The sequence below is a fragment of the Miniopterus natalensis genome, chromosome X (assembly GCF_054644295.1).
Source record: "Miniopterus natalensis isolate mMinNat1 chromosome X, mMinNat1.hap1, whole genome shotgun sequence".
NCBI classification, from domain to species: Eukaryota; Metazoa; Chordata; class Mammalia; order Chiroptera; family Miniopteridae; genus Miniopterus; species Miniopterus natalensis.
Genome location: NC_142103.1, coordinates 60,637,307 through 60,657,009, shown reverse-complemented (window position 1 = coordinate 60,657,009; position 19,703 = coordinate 60,637,307). Strand labels below are relative to the sequence as shown.

The 19,703-nt window shown below is 37.0% G+C and overlaps 1 protein-coding gene across 2 annotated transcripts in view; it reads right to left on the bottom strand.

Annotated features, from left to right (window-relative positions):
• OPHN1 (oligophrenin 1) overlaps positions 1 to 19,703 on the bottom strand; it is a 507,400-nt gene that overhangs the window by 65,262 nt on the left and 422,435 nt on the right. The window lies entirely within an intron of this gene.

Below are 19,703 nucleotides of genomic sequence, written 5' to 3'. Positions count from 1 at the left end.
CAGGACAGAATGATTTGGCTTTCTGAAGACTGGTTAAGAACACTTAGGGTTTTGCTGTCTTTGATAGGGACTTCAGGAAAAATCCCAGAGGATATACAGAGCAGAATCGAGTCAACCAGTGCTGTTTGTTTTCTGAAAACATGGTTAACACTGAGTGAATGTTAGCTTAATTGAATTTTAAAGTCCTAGTCTAAGAGGCCAAAATACCCAAAGAAAACTACTTCACTCTCTTGGGCCTTGGCTATCACCTGGGGTTGTAGTCAGGAGCCCAATTCCTGGGAATCCTTTTTCTGAAGGCTCATGAGGACTAAAACTGGATGATAACATTTGTTCAGCTTTGAGGTACAACCAAGAAAAGTATCACCTTCACTAGGAAGTGGGTTCATGATCTGCTTGCCTGAGCTTAGACACATATTAACCCCCTTCCAGATTCTTCTCTGTCATGCCTTCAAGTGTGAAAGAGAAGGCATTTAACACAAGGCAATCATTTCTCAACTACCAAAAGCCATGATACCCAGATTCATTCAAAAACTTGGAAATTTGGGCAGAATAGAACAACTATCCAGATTCACTCCAGATGCCGCCTCAAGGCTGCAAATATCACATTGTTCAAAAAGTATATTACCTTTCCCTAAATTAAAGCTCTAAGACTTGGCCCTAATGAATCCAAGGTTTCCACTGAGTCTCCATTTATACTCTGGCTGAGGCTGTGTTACACTTTCTGGGGTTTGGTTATATTAGCAAAAGCTGTACTTTGAACTTCATTAAAAATAAAAGTGGTGATGGGGTCAAAAATAATAAGCTCTTAGCATTTGGCAGAGACCATTTTAAACATCAAGTATGTCACCAAGTTTTCTTAGAGTATGCATACAACTTCGAAAATGTCATGTCTGTTGTTACCAAGAGCCAAATTTTTTGTAAGAGGGCTATCACCAGGTCTGTCTTTGGCCTTTGCAACAGTCTAGAATCTTATCTAATCTACCCATACATTATACTTATGGCAAAACTGATGTCTAAAGAGGGGAAGTGATTTACCCAAGGCTCCAAAGCCAGCAGATGGTAGAGCTGAGATTCAAACCCAAGAATTCTAATCCCCAACCTGGTGCCTTATTCCCTTAAAACACAATACCCCCTATATGAAACAGTTTTATACTCCCACTGATTATATCTAATAGGTCTATAATTCATGCTCTGTCAGTCCATTCCCCTGGGCAGTTATCTTAGGAAGAGAATCCTGAGAGAGTGAGAGCATGAAGTCAGATCCTCGTAAGGACACCTCTATCCACTTGGCCTGGATTATGTGGTACCTACTAAGAATGGTATGGCAGATTTCAAGTGGAATTTTACTTCTAGACCTACTTAGGATTATTTTAGGCTTGGCACATAAAGAGTTTCTGTATCATTAACAACCATGATTAAACATGGTCTAAGGAATTTTAAGAAAAGCCCCTTTAACTATGAAGACTTAATAGATACCAAGGTAAAAGGATGGGGAGAACTCCATAATTAAGATAAAGTTAATCTCCTGTCAATACAGTAACTGGGTGGTAGTATTAGAGCACGGGGAGGTATTAAAATTTGGTGGGAAATACTGTGTACAAAGTACTTGACATATTTATCTCACTGAGTCCTCCCAACTGAATGAGGAATGTCTAATTATTAGTCCCCATTTTAAAATGAGGAGGGAAAGGCTTAGGGAGGTCAGACTGGGTTGTTGAAGATCACCCAGCTAGCAAAGGATGGGGCTGGGATTCAACCCCAAGGTTCCAAAGCTATTTTTCCATTATTTCTATAATAGTCTCACCTCCATGGATATTTGGAAAGCCTACAGATGTAGCCTGGGAATTTCAAAGTTATTTTAAGAAGTCTTAATCCAAGAAAGTAGCAATGATGCAGCAATCATTCTTAAAATCTCAGAGTAAAGAAAAATTTCCTCCAATCTCAATGCTCCTCCACTGATTTCTGGATTCTGAAATTCGCACAGTTATTATCACCAGACTGAGGAACCCGAGTCTGCTTCAAATCTGGCTGATAAAGTACACCTCTAGCACACGGGCAACAGTCTTTCTCCATTACCCAGACTCTGATGTTCAAACCTGAGACTCAGACCATTCAAAGGAGGATAGCAAAGGTAGAGGTATATAATATAAGAAAATCACTGGCCATTGAAAGAAATGGACTATATGATCTTGGATATCTTTTTCAAATTCTCAAAAATCTGATCCTATATTTAATTTCTCCCTCCCCTTCTCCTTCCTTCCCTCCCTGCCTCCAGCTCCTCCCTCTTTGCTCAAAATACAATAAAAACAGATATTTAATTTTGATAGTCCATAACAAATTTAATCCCTCTTGGCCTCAGTTAACCTTTAAGTAAAATTAGGGATTACCTCACAAAACTTTTGAGGATTCAATGAGATGTTGAATGTCAAAATTTTAGTATAGTACACGGCACATTGCAAGCTCTCAATAAGTGCTCTTATAATTATTTTACCGTTATAATTATTATTTTAGTGCCAGCTGCAGAGAAGAAAATGAAGCAGAAGGTATTTCCACCTTTTCCTGAATCTTGAGGATAATTCTTACGGTGAAGAGAATCAAAAGGGTGACTCGTGGGGAATGTTTCAGCTCTTTGAACATTGGAGGGTAAACCCTAGCTCACAGTTGCATCCTACACTTATCACACTATCTCATCAGGCTTAGAGATGCTTATTCATTTCAAATAGGCTCTGACTTCACTTCAAAGCTAAGAGAATAGAATAGATTCAATGACATGGAAGCATAGTTGAGACTGACGAAATGTCAGAGGGATGGAGGGGGGTGGGAGGGTGGAGGGGGAGAGAGTAACTAAAGAATTTATATGCATATATGCACAACCCAAGGACACAGACAATGGTGGGGAGAGGGACTGGGGAGGGGGAAGGAACGGGGGGGGGGGGGACGGGGCATTGGGGAGAAAAAGGGACATCTGTAATACTTTAAACAAAAATAAAAATTAAATTAAAAAAAAAAAAAAAGCTAAGAGAACTACGCCTTTGAAAAATGTGTGAAAAGTCTTCTTGATTACGACAAAATTGAAAACTTGAAGACATGTTTTCAAAGATTCACTAAGACTAATAAGTATGTCTGAAATTTCTCAATCTTAATAATTTTCTATTCAAATATATTTTCTTCAGGTTACATTTTGTTCTTAACATTCAGTAATTAAAGATGCTTTTTTTTTTTGAAGATTCACTTGAAAAGGTCTACCAAATCCCCACCTAACTACATATTAGAATCTGAAAATGTCCTCATGCTAATAAATGTTATTTTTAATAACTTTAAGCTTAATTTTATCATTTCATAAATTAAAGGCAATGAAGTAGATTTCTGGCTTAATTAGATTTTCTCTCTCTCTGTCTCCCTCTCCATGTATGTGTATGTGTAGATGTATATATAGATATGTATTTAAAAATATATAAAATATAAATCTGTAAAGCATAAATCTATATTTATATGTACTTCTATTTTAAAATATCTATCTACCTACTAATATCCTTCAAAAAAAGGACAAGGAAATATTTATCTATTATCTTGCTGCCCTCTAGAGACATACCAAAATTCACATAAACCACATTTCAGAGAATAAAGGAAGATCAGACTACAACAGAATGTTTCTTCTGGTTTGCTAGACTGTGTATCAGAAAAATACATAAATCAGAGTTGTTCCTTAAAATGACTCTTGTTTGCCTCCCCAAATCCCTTACATGGCTATGATGTTGGGTTTTTCCTGGCCAAGGCCCCATTTGGCCATTGAGAACACAGGCAGCATTTGAGTTCCCACAAACCCAGCTGCCTCTGGCCAATTTACAGGAAGAACTGCCTTTGACCATCTACATCTTCAGCAAAGGATATACCGTTCAGTTTCCTCAACCATGGCTTCTAAACAAACATCTTTAGAAATAACATTAAAATTCATTTTCACATACATTGGTAATAGAATTTCTAATTATCTTAAAAATAATTATTCTCCAAGAAAACTACATTTAAGGTAGTAAAACAAGATCCTGCAGGATTAAAAAGTAGCCTCCAACCTAGTAAAAGAGAAAAATTGACAATGAAGAGAGAACTCGAGGGAGGGTAGAAGAGCTGAGTCATTATCAGTGAAGCAAAGACAAGTGCAACTGGTTGTCTTTAACATCTCACATAAAACAGATCCCTATTCCCTGAGGTGCAGCTTTAACCCAACCAGCCTAGATTTAACTCTTGGTTTTGCCACGTACCACAATCAGTGCTTCTGTTTCCAAAGCCAAAAAAAAAAAAGGGGGGGGGGATAATAATATCCATCATTCACAGAATTAGAATAAGGTCTAAATGAGATAAAAATACATTGTCCCACACTGGGCACAGAACCTAATTCCATGTTCCTTGAATAAAAGTCTAAATCTAAAGAGGCAAAACTACTGGTTACTAGCTCCAATCCAATGATCTCCATAGCAGTAAAGGAGGAAAATGGCCAACAATAAGTAGTGTAATTAAGATGAGTATGCAAAGTACAAAAGAGACAACTGGCAAGACTTTGGGGCCGCTACCTGTGTTCTCTTATAAACTAGTTGAAAAGAACTGTGGGGGTTGGTGGGTGGGTATGCTCAAGTTCCAAATACTAGATGAGGGGGAACAGAGTTGGAGAAATAAAATTTGTCATCACTATCACAGTATGTAAAATGGGACTTCATGTAAAATGAAGAGCCTTGGACCAGAAGGTCTTCAAGCTCACTTTCCAGTTTTAATATTCAACTGGATCTATCCCCTAGTATTTTGTTCCCTTAAGTGAAATAACTCACTGTCCTCAAAACCAAATTGCTAAGAAGTGCCTGCAGAGTTTGACCTCTCTCTTCCCCTATTATTCCCAACAGTCACCCTCCCCACAAAGTTCAGAAAACAGAAGTCAACTTTCTTCTGTCAGTTCAAATTGCCTCTGTGTCTCAAGGCATCAGGTACATTCCCCTCAGTGAGATAGAAAGAGAGAGAACTTAAGAATGATTGATATTGTTCCAGCGATCAGTGTAGTGGTAGATCTTCTCCCATCACTTACCTACTCATCAGAAAATAAATAATTTAGAGATGATTGAAATTGTTTTTAAAAATTATTTTAAAAGACTTAGAAATGGATTCCTTCTTCTGATGCATTTAAATTTATTTACAGACCCTGGATATTCTTAAAAGAAGCTGAAGGGATGAGATGACAGAAACTTAAAACTAATATGTTTAAGCCCTTTTATGCTACAGAGAGAGTATAAATGAAAAAAACACATTACTAAAATTATAAAATATGTCAACTGAAAGTCATATCCCATTAACTGAACAACTTGGCAGGAACATATAATCCCTGATACTTGCAGAACAGCATCAACTCTCATATATATTATCTCTTTTAATCCTCACAACCATTCTATGAGATTACACCTACAAGGTCCAGAATTTCTGGAACATATCATTTTGCTCTTTTTCAAAAGAAGCAATTTGATAAATGTATAATAACCTGGGACTTCATTTCATATCTCCATATGTTTCATATTAATAAATTCATAAATCAGAAAAGATCCTTGGTTACCATATCTTTGTTTAGAAAACATGGTCAGAGTACATCTCTGGTATCACACAAAGGTCAACAGTGTGGAGAAGGTCGGGGGGGGAAGGGGAGGATACCAGGTGCAGGGGATCAATGGGGGGGGGAAGGGGACATCTGTAATACTTTCAACAATAAAGATAAAATTTTTTAAAACTTTAATTATTTAACACATTTGACCATTGTTTATACAAGGGTCTAACAACTTCACTCAAAAGCTGATCATGGGTTAGTAAAAATAATCTCCTATTGAATCATGGGGATAACAGGTAACCAGCACTTTAATTGCTCTTCAAGTCACCCTATGCATTACGCTTTTGATATCCTGGATATCCTGGACAAAAGCACAGCAAAATCACACTTTTGTGAACTCAGTAGGGATTCATTGAAAAACTAATTTTCTGCTAAAATTGAAGTTGGCATTTCCCCTAAAAATTATGTAGAATAACAACAACAAAAAACTATTTTATTAGATTAATGAGTGACTAAAATGCTGTCTTGTGCCAGTCTTGTGTCTACTTGTAAATTAATTAGAATATTTAAAATGTGATGAATCATGCAATGAACTTTCATGGCTCCCTACTGCCTTCAGGATAAAGACAAAATTACTTGTCAGGTATGCAAGATGCATGATCTGACCCCAAAATGCTAGAGTTAGAAGAACATCCTCTAATACAAAATCATAGTCTATGTGAATGACCCTTTAGCAATTCTTGCCTCAAAGTTCTTTGGCCTTCTCATCACCAATGATCTTTACCTCTACTTCAGATACCCATTTTTATGAACATAACAAACATCTGGAGGTAGTGTAATATAGATCTGAACTGTCTGGTTCCAAATCTGAGCTTCAATACTCACTCTGTGACCCTGGAAAAGTCCCAACTTCTCTGTGCCTTGGATTTTCTTATGTAAAATTAGGTGTAAATGTCCTAATATGTGTAATGAGCTTCAAACAGTGTTTGATACATAGTAGGGGCTTTATAAGTGTTAACTAATAACTTGTCATCACCTGAAAACTTGCTTCATCATTGACATCCAAAATACTAGTATCCAACTCTGATGACAACTTCCTATCCTTCTAGATATCTAATGCCTTTGCTCTCCCTATTCCTGGTCTTCAACACTGAGACCTCTATTCCCTTGATTCTTCCACTTTTTCTCAGTCTACCAATTCCCTCACTTCCTCCCTTTTTTAGTTTGGTCTAAATGGTGGATAATAAACAATTACCAACACCCTCAGCATTTTTGGTAGCTGTTCATTTTCTGCAATTCCCTAATATCACCAATGCTGAAGGCAGCACATAATTAGTCATTTCTAATTCTACATACTTGCTTTTAAGCAGTGTTGTGGGGAAAATTATGGCATGCATTTTCCTTTAACAACACTTCAACTTAAACTTTGTCAGCTCTCTCTCCATTCCTTCATAGACTGTTCTAAACCTTGTCTTACTTTCCTCATGCCTCCAGCCCTACACTCACTTTCCCTCACTCTCAGCAGATAAAATAAACTCACATCTTACTGAGAAAACAGTGCAGCAATCACAATCTTCCTCAGTTTTCACAAACACTGTTTCCTCATGCCCCCAGATGGCAAACTCATACGCATCTATTCCTATTTCTCTCCCTTCCGTTAAAGGCTATCCAAAACCAATCTTTCCTCAAGTAATCTGGAGGCCATATCTGCTCAAAGCTCCCCATTAATTATCCTCCCTCTTACTTGAATCTTGTTTTTTTCAATTACAGTTGACATACAATATTGTATTAATTTTAGGTGTACAACATAGTGATTAGACATTTACATAATTTATGAAGTGATCCCCTCAATAAGTTTAGTATCCTCCTGGCACCATGCATAGTTATTATAATATAATTGACTATATTCCCTATGCTTAACATTACATCCCATAACTATTTTGTAACTACCAATCTATACTTCTTAATGCCTTTACCTTTTTCACCCAGTCCCCCAAAACCTCTCCCATCTGGAAACCACCATTTTGTTCTCTGTATCTATGAGACAGTTTCTGTTTTGTTCATTCATTTATTTTGTTCTTTAGATTCCACATATAAGTGAAACCCCATTGTATTTGTGTTTCTCTGACTTACTTCACTTAGCATAATACCCTCTAGATACAGCTATGCTGTCGCAAATTTAAAATATATATATATGGTCATGTAATATTCCATTCTATATATGCACCACATCTTCTTTATCCATTCAATTATCAATGGGCACTTAGGTTACTTCCATATTTTGGCTATTGTAAATAATGCAACAATGAACATAGGGATGTATATATCTTTTCAAATTAGTGCCTTTGATTTCCTTAGACAAATACCCAGAAGTGGAATTGCTGAGTCATATGTTAGTTCTATTTTTAAATTTTTGAGGAAGCTCCATACTGTTCTCCATAATGACTGCACCAATTTTCAATCCTACCAACAGTGCATGAGGATTGCCTTTTTTCCACATCCTCACCAACACTTGTTTAATTTTTTGATGGTAGCCACTCTGGCAGGTGAGAGGACAAACAGATGGCCAATAAACATATGAAAAGATGCTCAGTATCACCAACCATCAGAGAGACACAAATTAAAACCACAATGAGATAACCTCTCTCACTTGGATTTTCACTGTCTTCCTCCATAACAGCTCTACTCCCCGTGGTTTATAAACATGCACAAGTTTCCCAGACTTAAAAAGATTCTCTCTTGAGTCAATGTCTCTCTAGCCACTGCCTCCAATTTTTCTTTTCCTTTACAATCAAGCTACCTGATGCTCATTTCCTCACCTTCCCAGATGTTTTAAAATAATTTATGAAATATTTGTTATAAAAATATTATAACAAAAAATCCTGTGTAACCACTGCTTGCTTTAAGATCATTAACCTTCACCTATTGCACTCCCTTTCTCCTCACAGAGGTAAATACTATTCTCCAGTGGATTCTTCAGTAACTGAAGATTAAATGGGTGCACAAGAATGACAAGCATACATTCAACTGTCAACCCAATACAAGCAATCTGCTTCCCCCATCTCTCAACTGAAATGGACAGCTGTTATGAACTATGTCCCCTCAAAATTCACATTTTTCCAATATGTCTCTACTTGGAGAAAGGGCCTTTAAAAGGTGAAAAGGGTTAAATGAGGTCATATATATAGTGTCTAATCAAATATGACTTGTGTCCTTATGAGAAAGAGACACTAGGGAAGCACATGCACAGAAAAAAGATTACATGAGACACAGCAAGAAGGCAATCATCTGCAAGTCAAAGAGAGAGGCCTCAGGAGGAACTAGCCCTGACTTGATTAGCACCTTGATTTTGGACTTCCAGCCTTTAGAAGTGTGAAAAGGTACCCAGTACATGGTATTTTGTTATTGCATCCTAGAAAATTAACAACCAAAAGTGTATGAAAAGATACCCAATCTCATTAACAACTTTTAATTAATAAATTAAGAATTTATTTGAAAACAATGTAATATAATTATTCAATTACCAGTTGGATAACATTAAAACATTTGGTAATACCCAAGTTTACTGAGGATGTGAGAAAATAGGCCAAATACTGATGGTGCCAGTATACACCAATAAAACATTTATTTAACTTTTTATTTTGAAATGATTTTAGACTTACCGAAAATTGCAAAATTAGTACAGTGTTTCTGCATGATTTTCATCCAAATTCCCCTAATGTTATTATCTTATAACCACAATGAAATTATTAAAGCCAAGAAATTAACATGGGCACAATAATATTAGCTAATCTACAGATTGTGGTTGAATTTTATCAGTAGTCAAGTTAATGCCCTTTTTTATGGTGTAGGGTGCAATCCAGGATTCCAGATGACATTAAGCTGTCATGTCACCGTAGTCTCCTCCAGTCTGTGATATTTCCTCAATATTTCTTTGTCTTTTATAACCATACCACTTTTGAAGAGTACTGATACTCTTGAAAATAATGGTACCCTTCAGAATAATTATTCCCAAAATGTCCATAATCCCAAGAACCTGTTATTGTAACCTACATAAGAGACTTTATAGATATAATTAAGGTAAAAATTTTGAGATGGGAAGATTATCTTGAATTATCTAGGTGTCCGCAGTATAATCACAAGGCTCCTCATATGGGGGAGGCAGGAGGTTCAGAGAGATGAGGGAATGTTATGACAGAAGCAAAGGTGTGTGAGAAAGAGGCAGATTGAGATTGATTTGAAGGTGCTATGCTTTGAGGGAAAGGTTCACAAACCAAGGAATGCAGGGGGATTCTAGGAGCTTCAAAGGGGCTAGTAAAGAGAGATGCATGCAGCCTGCCAACCAATTTTATATGTCTGACCTCCAGAATTGTTAAGATAATACATTTGTTATGTTTTAAGCCACAAAGTTTGTGATAATTTGTTACTGCAATAATAGAAAATTAATATAAGGTTTGGAATCCAAAAATTGTATGCTATTGTAAAAACTACTTAAAAGTTTTGGATGTAAAATTTTTTTTAAAATATTGTAGAAGTGGCTTTGTAGTTGGGCAATGAGCAGATGCTGGAAGAATTTGTGGATCATGATAGAAACAGCCTAGAATGCCTTGAACAAGCTGTTAGTAGAATGTGAGTTTATGTTTCTGCTATGGAAGGGTCAGAAAAAAGTGAGGACCACAGTAGAGAAAACATATAAACAAATGGAAGTATACAGTATGTAACCTTTAAGATAGGCTTTTTCACTCAGTAGAATGTCCTTGAAATCCATCCAAGTTGTTGTGTATATAAATAATACATTCTTTTATATTGCTGAGAAGCAATCCATGGTATGAATTACTGCAATCTGTTTAATCATTCATCCATTGAAGGACATCTGTTTTGTATCCAGTTTTTGGCTATTACAAATAAAGCTGCTATGAACATACTTGTAGCAGTTTTGTATGGACATGTTTTCATTTCTCTGGGATAAATGCCCAAGAGTGTAAATGATGGAATGTATAGTAAATGCATGTTTAGTTGTGTGCTTTTTTTTAATATGTTTTCATTGATTTCAGAGAGAGGAAGGGAGAGGGAGAGAGAGATAGAAACATCAATGATGAGTCACTGAGTCACAGTTGCCTCTTGCACACCCTCTACCGGGGATGGAGCTTGCAACCCTGGTATGTGCCCTGACCATGACCTCCTGGTTCATGAGTCAACACTCAACTTCTGAGCAACACCATCTAGGTAGCTGTGTGTTTTTATAAGAAATTGAACATTTTTTTCCAGAGTAGCTGCAATATTTTATGTTCCCACTAAAGGGTATGAGGGATTCAATTTCTGTGTACTATGGTCAGCATTTGGTGTCATAACTATTTTAAACTTAATTATTCTAATAGGTATATAGTGATACTCATGTGGTCCCTTCTTTTTTATTGTTGAAAGATCTACAGATGTCCCCCTTTTCCCCCCATTGATCCCATCCACCCGGCATCCAAGTCAGCCCCCCCCCCCAGGTCTTCTCCACACTATTGTCTGTGTCCATAGGTCATGTATATATGACTCTAACTTCTTGATTACCCCACACACACATACTCCTCACAACCACCTTCCCTCTGAAATTCATCTGACTGCTCCATGGTTCTATATCTTTGTATCTATTTTGTTCATCAGTTTATTTTGTTCATTAGATTCCACATATGAGTGAGATCATGCGGTACTTCTCTTTATCTGACTGGCTTATTTCACTTAGCATAATACTCTCCAAGTCCATCTATGCTGCCCCAAAGGGTAAGTGATGCTTTTTTACAGCTGCACAGCATTGGTATAAATGTACCACAGCTTTTTTATCCACTCATCTACTGATGGACACTTGGGTTGTTTCAAGATCTTAGCTATCGTAAATTGTGCTGCTAAGAACAAAGGGGTGCATAAGTTTGTTCTAATTGGTGTTTTGGGTTTCTAAGGATATATTCCTAGAAGTGGGATCACTGGGTGAAATGGTAGTTTCATTTTTAATTTTCTGAGGAAACTCCATACTGTTTTCTATAGTGGCTGTACCAGTCTGAATTCCCTCCAGTAGTGTACTAGGGCTCCCTCTCTCCACATCCTTGCCAGCACCTGTCATTTGTTCATTTGTTGATGGTAGCCATTCTGACAGGTGTGAGGTGATATCTCAATGTTGTTTTAATTTGCACGTCTCTGATAATTAGTGACTAAGCAATTTTTCATATGTCTCTTGGCAATCTGTATGTCCATTTTGGAGAAGTGTCAATTTAGGTCATACGCCCATTTTTAAATTGGATTGTTTGTATTCTTTATGTTAAGTTGTATGAGTTCCTTATATATTTTGGAAATTAGCCCTTTATCAGCTGTATCATTGGCAAATATGTTCTCCCATACAGTGGGCTCCCTTTTCTTTTTGTTGATGATTTCTTTCACTGTGCAGAGGCTTTTTATTTTGATGTAGTCCCACTTGTTTATTTTCTCCTTTGTTTCCCTTGACTTAGAGATGTATCAGCAAACATATTGCTACAAGAGATGTCTGAGATGTTGCTGCCAATATTTTCGTCTAGGACTTTAATGGTTTAATGACTTACATTTAAGCCTTTTATTCATTTTGAGTTTATTCTCATGTGTGGTGTGAGCTGGTGGTCTAGTTTCATTTTTTTGCATGTTCCTGTCCAATTTTCCCAACAACATTTGTTGAAGAGACTGTCTTTACTCCATTGTATGCTCTTGCCTCCTTTGTCAAATATTGAGCATAAAGGTTTAGTTCAATTTCTGGGTTCTCATTGATCTATATGTGTGTTCTTGTGTCAGTATCAGGCTGTTTTGATTACCGTGGCTTTGTAGTATAACTTGATATATTGTGATCCCTCCAATGTCTTTCTTTCTCAAGATTGCCATGGATATTCAGGGTCGTTTTTGGTTCCATATAAATTTTTGGAGTTTTTATTCTAGATCTTTGAAATATGTTGTTGATATTTTAATAGGGACTGCATTGAATTTATAGATTGCTTTGGGTAGTGTAGACATTTTAGTGATATTAACTCTATGAACCCATGGGCACATTATATTCTTCCAGTTGTTTATATCTTACTCTATCTCTTTTTTCAAAGTCCTGTAGTTTTCCACGTACAGGTGTTTTACCTCCTTTGTTAGGTTTATTCCTAAGAATCTTAATTTTTTGTTGCATTGGTAAATGGGATTGGTTTTTTAGTTTCCCTTTCTGTGAGCTCACTATTGGTGTATAAAAATGCTTGGGATTTCTGAGTGTTAATTTTGTATCCTGCTACATTGCCAAATTCATTGATTAAATCTAGTAGTTTTTTGGTGGAGTCTTTCGTGTTTTCCATATACAATATCATGTCATCTGCAAATGATGACAGTTTTACTTTCTCTTTTCCAATTTGAATGCTTTTTACTGTTTCTTCTTATCTGATGGCTGTGGCTAGGACTTACAGTGCTATATTGAGTAAGAATGGTGAAAGTGGACATCTCTGTCTTGTTCTTGTTCTTAGGGGAAATGCTTTTAGTTTTTGCCCATTGACTATGATGTTGGCTATAGGCTTGTCATATATGGCCTTTATTATGTTGAGGTATAATCCCTCTATTCTTGCTTTGCTGAGAGTTTTTAACAAAAATCGTTGTTGGATTTTGTTGAATGCTTTTTCATTGTCTATTGATATGATCATGTGATTTTTGTCTTTCAATTTGTTTGTGTAATGTATCACATTTATGGATTCGTGAGTATTGTACGAGCCTTGCATCCCTGGAATAAATCTCACTTGGTCATGGTGTATGATCTTTTTAATGTATTGCTGGATCCAATTTGCTAATATTTTGTTGAGCATTTTAGCATCTATGTTCATTAGGGATACTGGCCTGTAGTTCTCTTTCTTTGTAATGTCTTTATTTGGTTTTGGAACTAGGCTAATGGTAGCCTTGTAAAAGAGCTTGGGAGTGTTCATTCCTCTTGGATTTTTTTGAAAATTTTGAGGTGGCTAGGTATTAGTTCTCCTTTGAATGTTTGGTAAGACTCCCCTGTGAAGCTATCCAGCCCAGGGCTTTTGTGTGCTGTGAGTTTTTTGACTACTAGTTTAACTTCAACAGTAGTCATCGGCCTATTCAGGTTTTCTGACTCTTCCTGATTGAGTTTTGGAAGGTTGTATTTTTCTAGGAATTTGTTCATTTCATGCAAGTGGTACAGCTTGGTGGTGTATAATTGTTCATAGTATTTTCCTACAATCCTTTGTATATCTATTGGGTCAGTTGTTACTTCATCTATTTCCTTTAAGATTTTGTTTATTTTCATCCTTTCTCTTTGTTTCTTGATGAGTCTAGCTAAAGGTTCATCAATCGTATTTCTCTTTTCAAAGAACTAGCTCTTGGTTTCATTGATATTTTGTATTTTTTATTTATTTATTTTTTAGTCTCTATGTAACTCATTTCCTCTCTGATCTTTACTATTTCCTTCCTTCTACCTCCTTTGGGCTTTCCTTGTTGTTATCTTTCTAAGTCTTTAAGTTTTAGGGTTAAATAATTTATTAGAAATTTTTCTTATTTTCTGAGGTAGGCCTGCAGTGCTACGAATTTCCCTCTCAGGACTGCTTTCATTGTTTCCCATAGATTTTGGTTTGTTGTGCGTTCATTTTCATTTTTTCCAAGAAGTTTTTGATTTCTTCCTTGAGTATCCTTATAACTATTACTTTGAACTCTATATCTGATGAATTGCTTGCCTCCATTTTATCTAGTTCTTTTTCTGGCGATTTTCCCTTCTTTCCTTTGGGTGTTGTTTTATTTTATTGTGCTGGTTGTTCAGTGGTACCAGGTCATGGCTGCAGGGTGTGAAAAGGACCCCATTTCTGGTAGTCCAGGGCTCCCATTCCTCATCCAGGTCCTGATGGCATGCCTGTGTGTTTGGGAGGAGTTGGGTCAGGATGGCAGGACCGGGTGCAGTAAGTCAAGGCTGTAGGCCAAGTAGGCAGGCAGATTGGTTGTGCTGCCTCAAGGAGTCAGGAAGGGAGGCAGGCCGGCTTGGTGGCTCCTGTCCAGGAGTGGCAGGTGAGCAGGCAGGTTGGCCTCACACAGTGTCAAGGAGGCACAGCAGGCAGACCTGGTGTATGGAGTTAAGGGGGAAGGCCAGACAGGCAAGCAGGCCTTGAGCTCAGGGTCAGGAAGCTGCAGTTGGCTGGGTGGCAGGCAGGCAGGCAGGCCGGCCGCCAGCTGTGCACTACCCCCATCCCCACCGTCAAGGAGGCAGTCAGACTGCCTGTGGGCTCCGAGTCTAGAAGGCCCTACTAGCAGGGAGGCCGGCTGTGGGTGCCGAGTGAGGGAGGAGTGACCCAGTCAAGGAGGCAGGTTGGCAAGCTGTAGGTGCAGCGTTAGTGAGGTACTGCTTGGAGGCAGGTATGCTGTGGCCACTGGACCACTGAGGCGGTGTGCTCATCATTGGCCTTGGGGTTCTGGGTCAGGCTGCTCCCCGCAGCCTCCTCCTGAGTAGGACCCTGAGGATGCTCCAAAATGGCGTGCTTTCCACTCTCAATCGGTGAGAAGGCCCTGGCTGAACAGTGCGGCCCTGGGGGCAGCTCCTCTGGCAGGAGCTTCTGCACTCCCAGGGAGCTCCTACACTGATTGACAAATGCCCCTCACACCCACACCCATGCACACACTCCCTCACACACCCACTCTCACTCTCACTGTCCCTGAGATCCTGTCAGCCGCCATCTTGGAACCGGATAGACTCACTCATGTTGTCTTAATTAGCATTTCCCTAATGGCTAGTGATCTTGAACATCTCTTTATATGGTTATATGTCATCCATACATCCTTTTCATGTATTTGGTTCATTTTCAAATGGGATTGTTTGATTTTTTTACTGTTGAGATTTGAGAATTCTTTATATACTCTAGTTATGAGTTCTTTATCATATATATGGTTTGCAAATATTTTCACCAAATTGCTACCTTGTTTTTTTCATTATTTTTTTAATCCTCACTGGAGTATATTTTTTCCATTGCTTTTCAGAGAGAGTGGGAGAGGGGAAAAGGGAGGGGGGCAGAGAGACGGGAGGGAAAGATGTGAGAGAGACATATCAATTGGTTGCCTCCCACAAGCACCCCAACTGCAGCCGGGGATCCAGCCTGCAACCCAGATATGTGCTCTTCACCAGAAATAAACCCGAGACCTTCAGTCCACAGGCCGATGCTCTAACCACTGAGCCAAACCAGCTATTGCTTTTTTTCGTATTTTTAATAGTCACTCACAGAGCAAGTTTTTAATTTTCAGAGTTTAATTTATTATTTCTGTAATACTTTGTGCATTTAGTGTCTTACTCTTCAGTAGGACTCTTCAGTAACTCCTGAAGATTTTCTCCTATGTTATCTTCAAAAAGGTTTATTGTTTTATATTTAAATGTATACTCATTTTGAGTTAATGTTTGTATATGATATGAGGTTTAAGTCAAAGTTCACTTTTGTTGCCTGTACATATACTATTGCTCTAGCATCATTTTTAAAAGAGTATCCTTCCTCCCTTGAAATGCTTTTGTACCTTTGTCAAAAAACAATTTGGTTATACTTTGTGAGGTTATCTGTGTATTCTCTTCCATTGACCTGTGTACTTATCCATCTGTCAATCTCACACTGTCTTGATTACTGAAGCAGTAATATAAATACAGTAAATTTTAATATTATTGATACCTCCCAGTTTACTCTTTATTTTCAAAATTGTGTTAGATTTTCTAGCTCCTTTATATTTCCATATACATTTTAGTATAATCTTGTCTCCACAAACTATCATGCTGGTATTTTGATATTAATTGCCTTAAACTAAGATATCAACTTACAAACAATTCACATATTTACTATGAAATCTTCCACTCTATGACCACAGAATGTCTCCCAATTTACTTATATTTTCTTTGACTTCTTCCATCAGCATTCTGTAATTTACAGCATATAAATCCTATAAATGCTTTATTAGACTTATACCTAAGCATGTCATTTGTTTTGAAAGACTGTAAATGGTACTGCATTTTAAATTTCATTTTCCACACATTAATAACTAGTATATAAAAATAAAATTGATTTTTGCATGTTAGCTTTGTATCCTATAACATTGATAAACTCCATTATTAGTTCAAGGAGTATTTTTATAGATCCCTTGGGATTTTCTATATAGACAGTCATGCCATTGGCAAATAGGGAAAGTTATATGTCTTCCTTTCCGACCTGTATGTGTTTTTTAATTCTATTTTTTATTGAGTTTATTGGGGTGACAATGGTTAACAAAATTATATAGATTTCAGGTATACAATTCATCATGTGTATATTGTATTGTGTATTTACCACCCCAAGCCAAATCTCCTTCCATCACCATTTATCCGCCAATTACCTGCTTCTACCTCCCCTCAGCCCCCTTTCCCTTTGGTAATTACCATACTGTTGTCTGTGTCTATGAGGTTTTTTTCTTAATCCCTTCACCTATTTCACAAATCCCAGAATATTCTTCATTCTTTGAGGAATCACCAGACTGCTTTCCATAGTGGAAGTACCAGTCTACATTCCCATCAGCAGTGAATGAGGGTTCCCTTTTCTCCACAACCTCTCCAACACTTGTTATTACTTTTCTTGTTTATAATAGCCATTCTAACAGGTGTGAGGTGGTATTGCACTGTAGTTTTGATTTGCATTTCCCTAATAGCTAGTGAAGTTGAACATCTTTTCATATATCTGTTTGACGTTTGTATGTCTTCTTGGGAGAAGTGTCTGTTCAGGTCCTCTGGCCATTTTTTAATTGGATTGTTTGTTTGGTGTTGAGTTGTATAAGTTCTTTTTATATTTTGGCTATTAACCCCATGTCAGAGCTACTGTTTGCAAATATATTCTCCCATTTAGTTGGTTGCCTTTTTGTTTTGTTGGCAGTTTCTTTTGCTGTGCAGAAGCATTTTAGTTTGATATAGCCCCATTTGTTTATTTTCACCTTTACTTCTTTTGACTTTGGGGTCAAATTCATAAAGTATCCTCTATGCCCAAGGTCCATAAGTTTTGTACCTGTTTTCTTCTATGTAATTTATTGTTTCAGATCTTATTTTTAGGTCTTTGATTTATTTTGAGTTAATAGTTGTATATGGTTTCACCTATATGTGGAATCTAAAAAAACAAATTAACAAGTGAAACAGAAACAAACTCACAGATACAGAGAACAAAATGATAGTTGCTAGGTAAGAGGGGGGTTTGAGGCTGGGTGAAAAAGGTGAAAGGATTAGAAGGTACAAATTGGCAGTTACAAAATAGTTACGAGGATATAATACACAGCATAAGGAATATAGTCATTAATATTGTAATAACTATGGTGTAGGAGGAAGGTACTAGACTTACCAGGGGAATCACTTTGTAAGTTATATAAATTAGTATAATCACTATGCTGTGTACTTGAAATGAATATAATATTTAATGTCAATTGTAATTGAAAAGTAAAAAATAAATAAAACTGCAAGCCCATTTCCCTTCTCTGCTTTATTTTTTTCTTAAAGTTCATTACTATCTAACACATTATATATGCTACTAATTTTAAATATGTACTGCTTTGCTACTTGCTTTAGAATATAAACTCACTAGGGCTTTACCTCCAGTTTTTAAAACAGTAGTTGGCATAGATTCAGTGACATAGAAGCATGGAACAGACTGACAAATCTCAGAGAGGAAGTGGGGAGGTGGGGAAGGGGGAGAGATTAACCAAAGAATTTATATGCATATATGCATAACCCATGGACACAGACAATATTGTGGTGAAGGCCTGGGGTGGAGAGTGGGTGCTGGCTGAAAGGAGTCAATGGAGAATAAAAGGGGACATTTGTAATATTTTCAATAAAGATAAATTTTAAAAAAACAGTACTTAGCAAATAGTAAGTTCTCAATACATATTTGTTGAATGAATTACTCAATTGATAAATAAATGATATCTGGACTTTAGACCAAGGGTCAGGAAATTAAAGCCCACAGACCTCCTGCCTGTTTGTAAATAGAACTTTATTAAAATATTCATTTGTTAACATGTTGTCTATGGCTGCTTTTCCAATACAAAGGTATATGTGAGTAGTTGTGACAGAGTTCTATGACATGCAAAGCCTAAAATATTTACTATATGGTCCCTTAAGAAAAGGTTTGCCAATCCCTGGTTTAGATTCAGAGTTAATCTTTCAGGAATCTCTAATCCAACCTACTTCAAGCTGAACTTTTCTGTACCTCCCTAAAAGTTTTCCATTCTGTATTTGTTATATGTATGAAAGACTGGGAACATGAATGCCCTCCACCAAAAAAACTACATTTCCCTGACTCTCTTGTAGCTAGATGTGATCATGAGATTAAATTCTGACAAAGAGTAAGTTAATGAAAGGAATGTGTATGACTTTCAGGTCAAGATCTTAAAGGAAAGGGCTGTGTTCTCTACTTCCCTTTATTTCATCTTTCTCAATTGATATAATATAGAAGATATTTGTTCATGCACATGAAACAGTACTTTAGGGATGGCAGAGCAATGAGAAGGAAAGAACCTGGGTTTGTGTCCCTGTCCACTCACCATACCAGCCCTGGACCACTTTGTTGGACTATTCCACAACAAAGAAATAAATGTCTTTTGTATCGGAGCCACAACATTTATATGTAGAGTCTTAGAAGCCTAACCTATATACAACCTAATACATCTAATAAGTGGCAGACCTTAGATTTGAACTGTGGCTATCACCTTGATTATATCATCAGTATCATTCCCTTGCAGAAAAGTTTTTATTGAATTATACCATTGGGACAGCCTTGGCTGCTACAAGGTGTAGAACCAAACGTAGGAATATCTGAAGCAAGTGCACAAGAGTTGTCAATAAATAATTTTTCTCTCACCTCATTCCTGGGTTCATTTTCTGTCTCTATCCTTATTTATGCTTTTATACTTGAGCTAGTTATAATGTACACTACTTCATATTTTACAATCATATAAAATATACCACCTTAAATTATTTCAGAATGATATGGATTTAACCAAGTATAGGTATTGCTTTCTTTATGGTCTCGTTATACATACAGCATTTTTATAGCTATCATTTTCCTTTGTTTACATGTCTACCACCATATTACACTGCTAACTC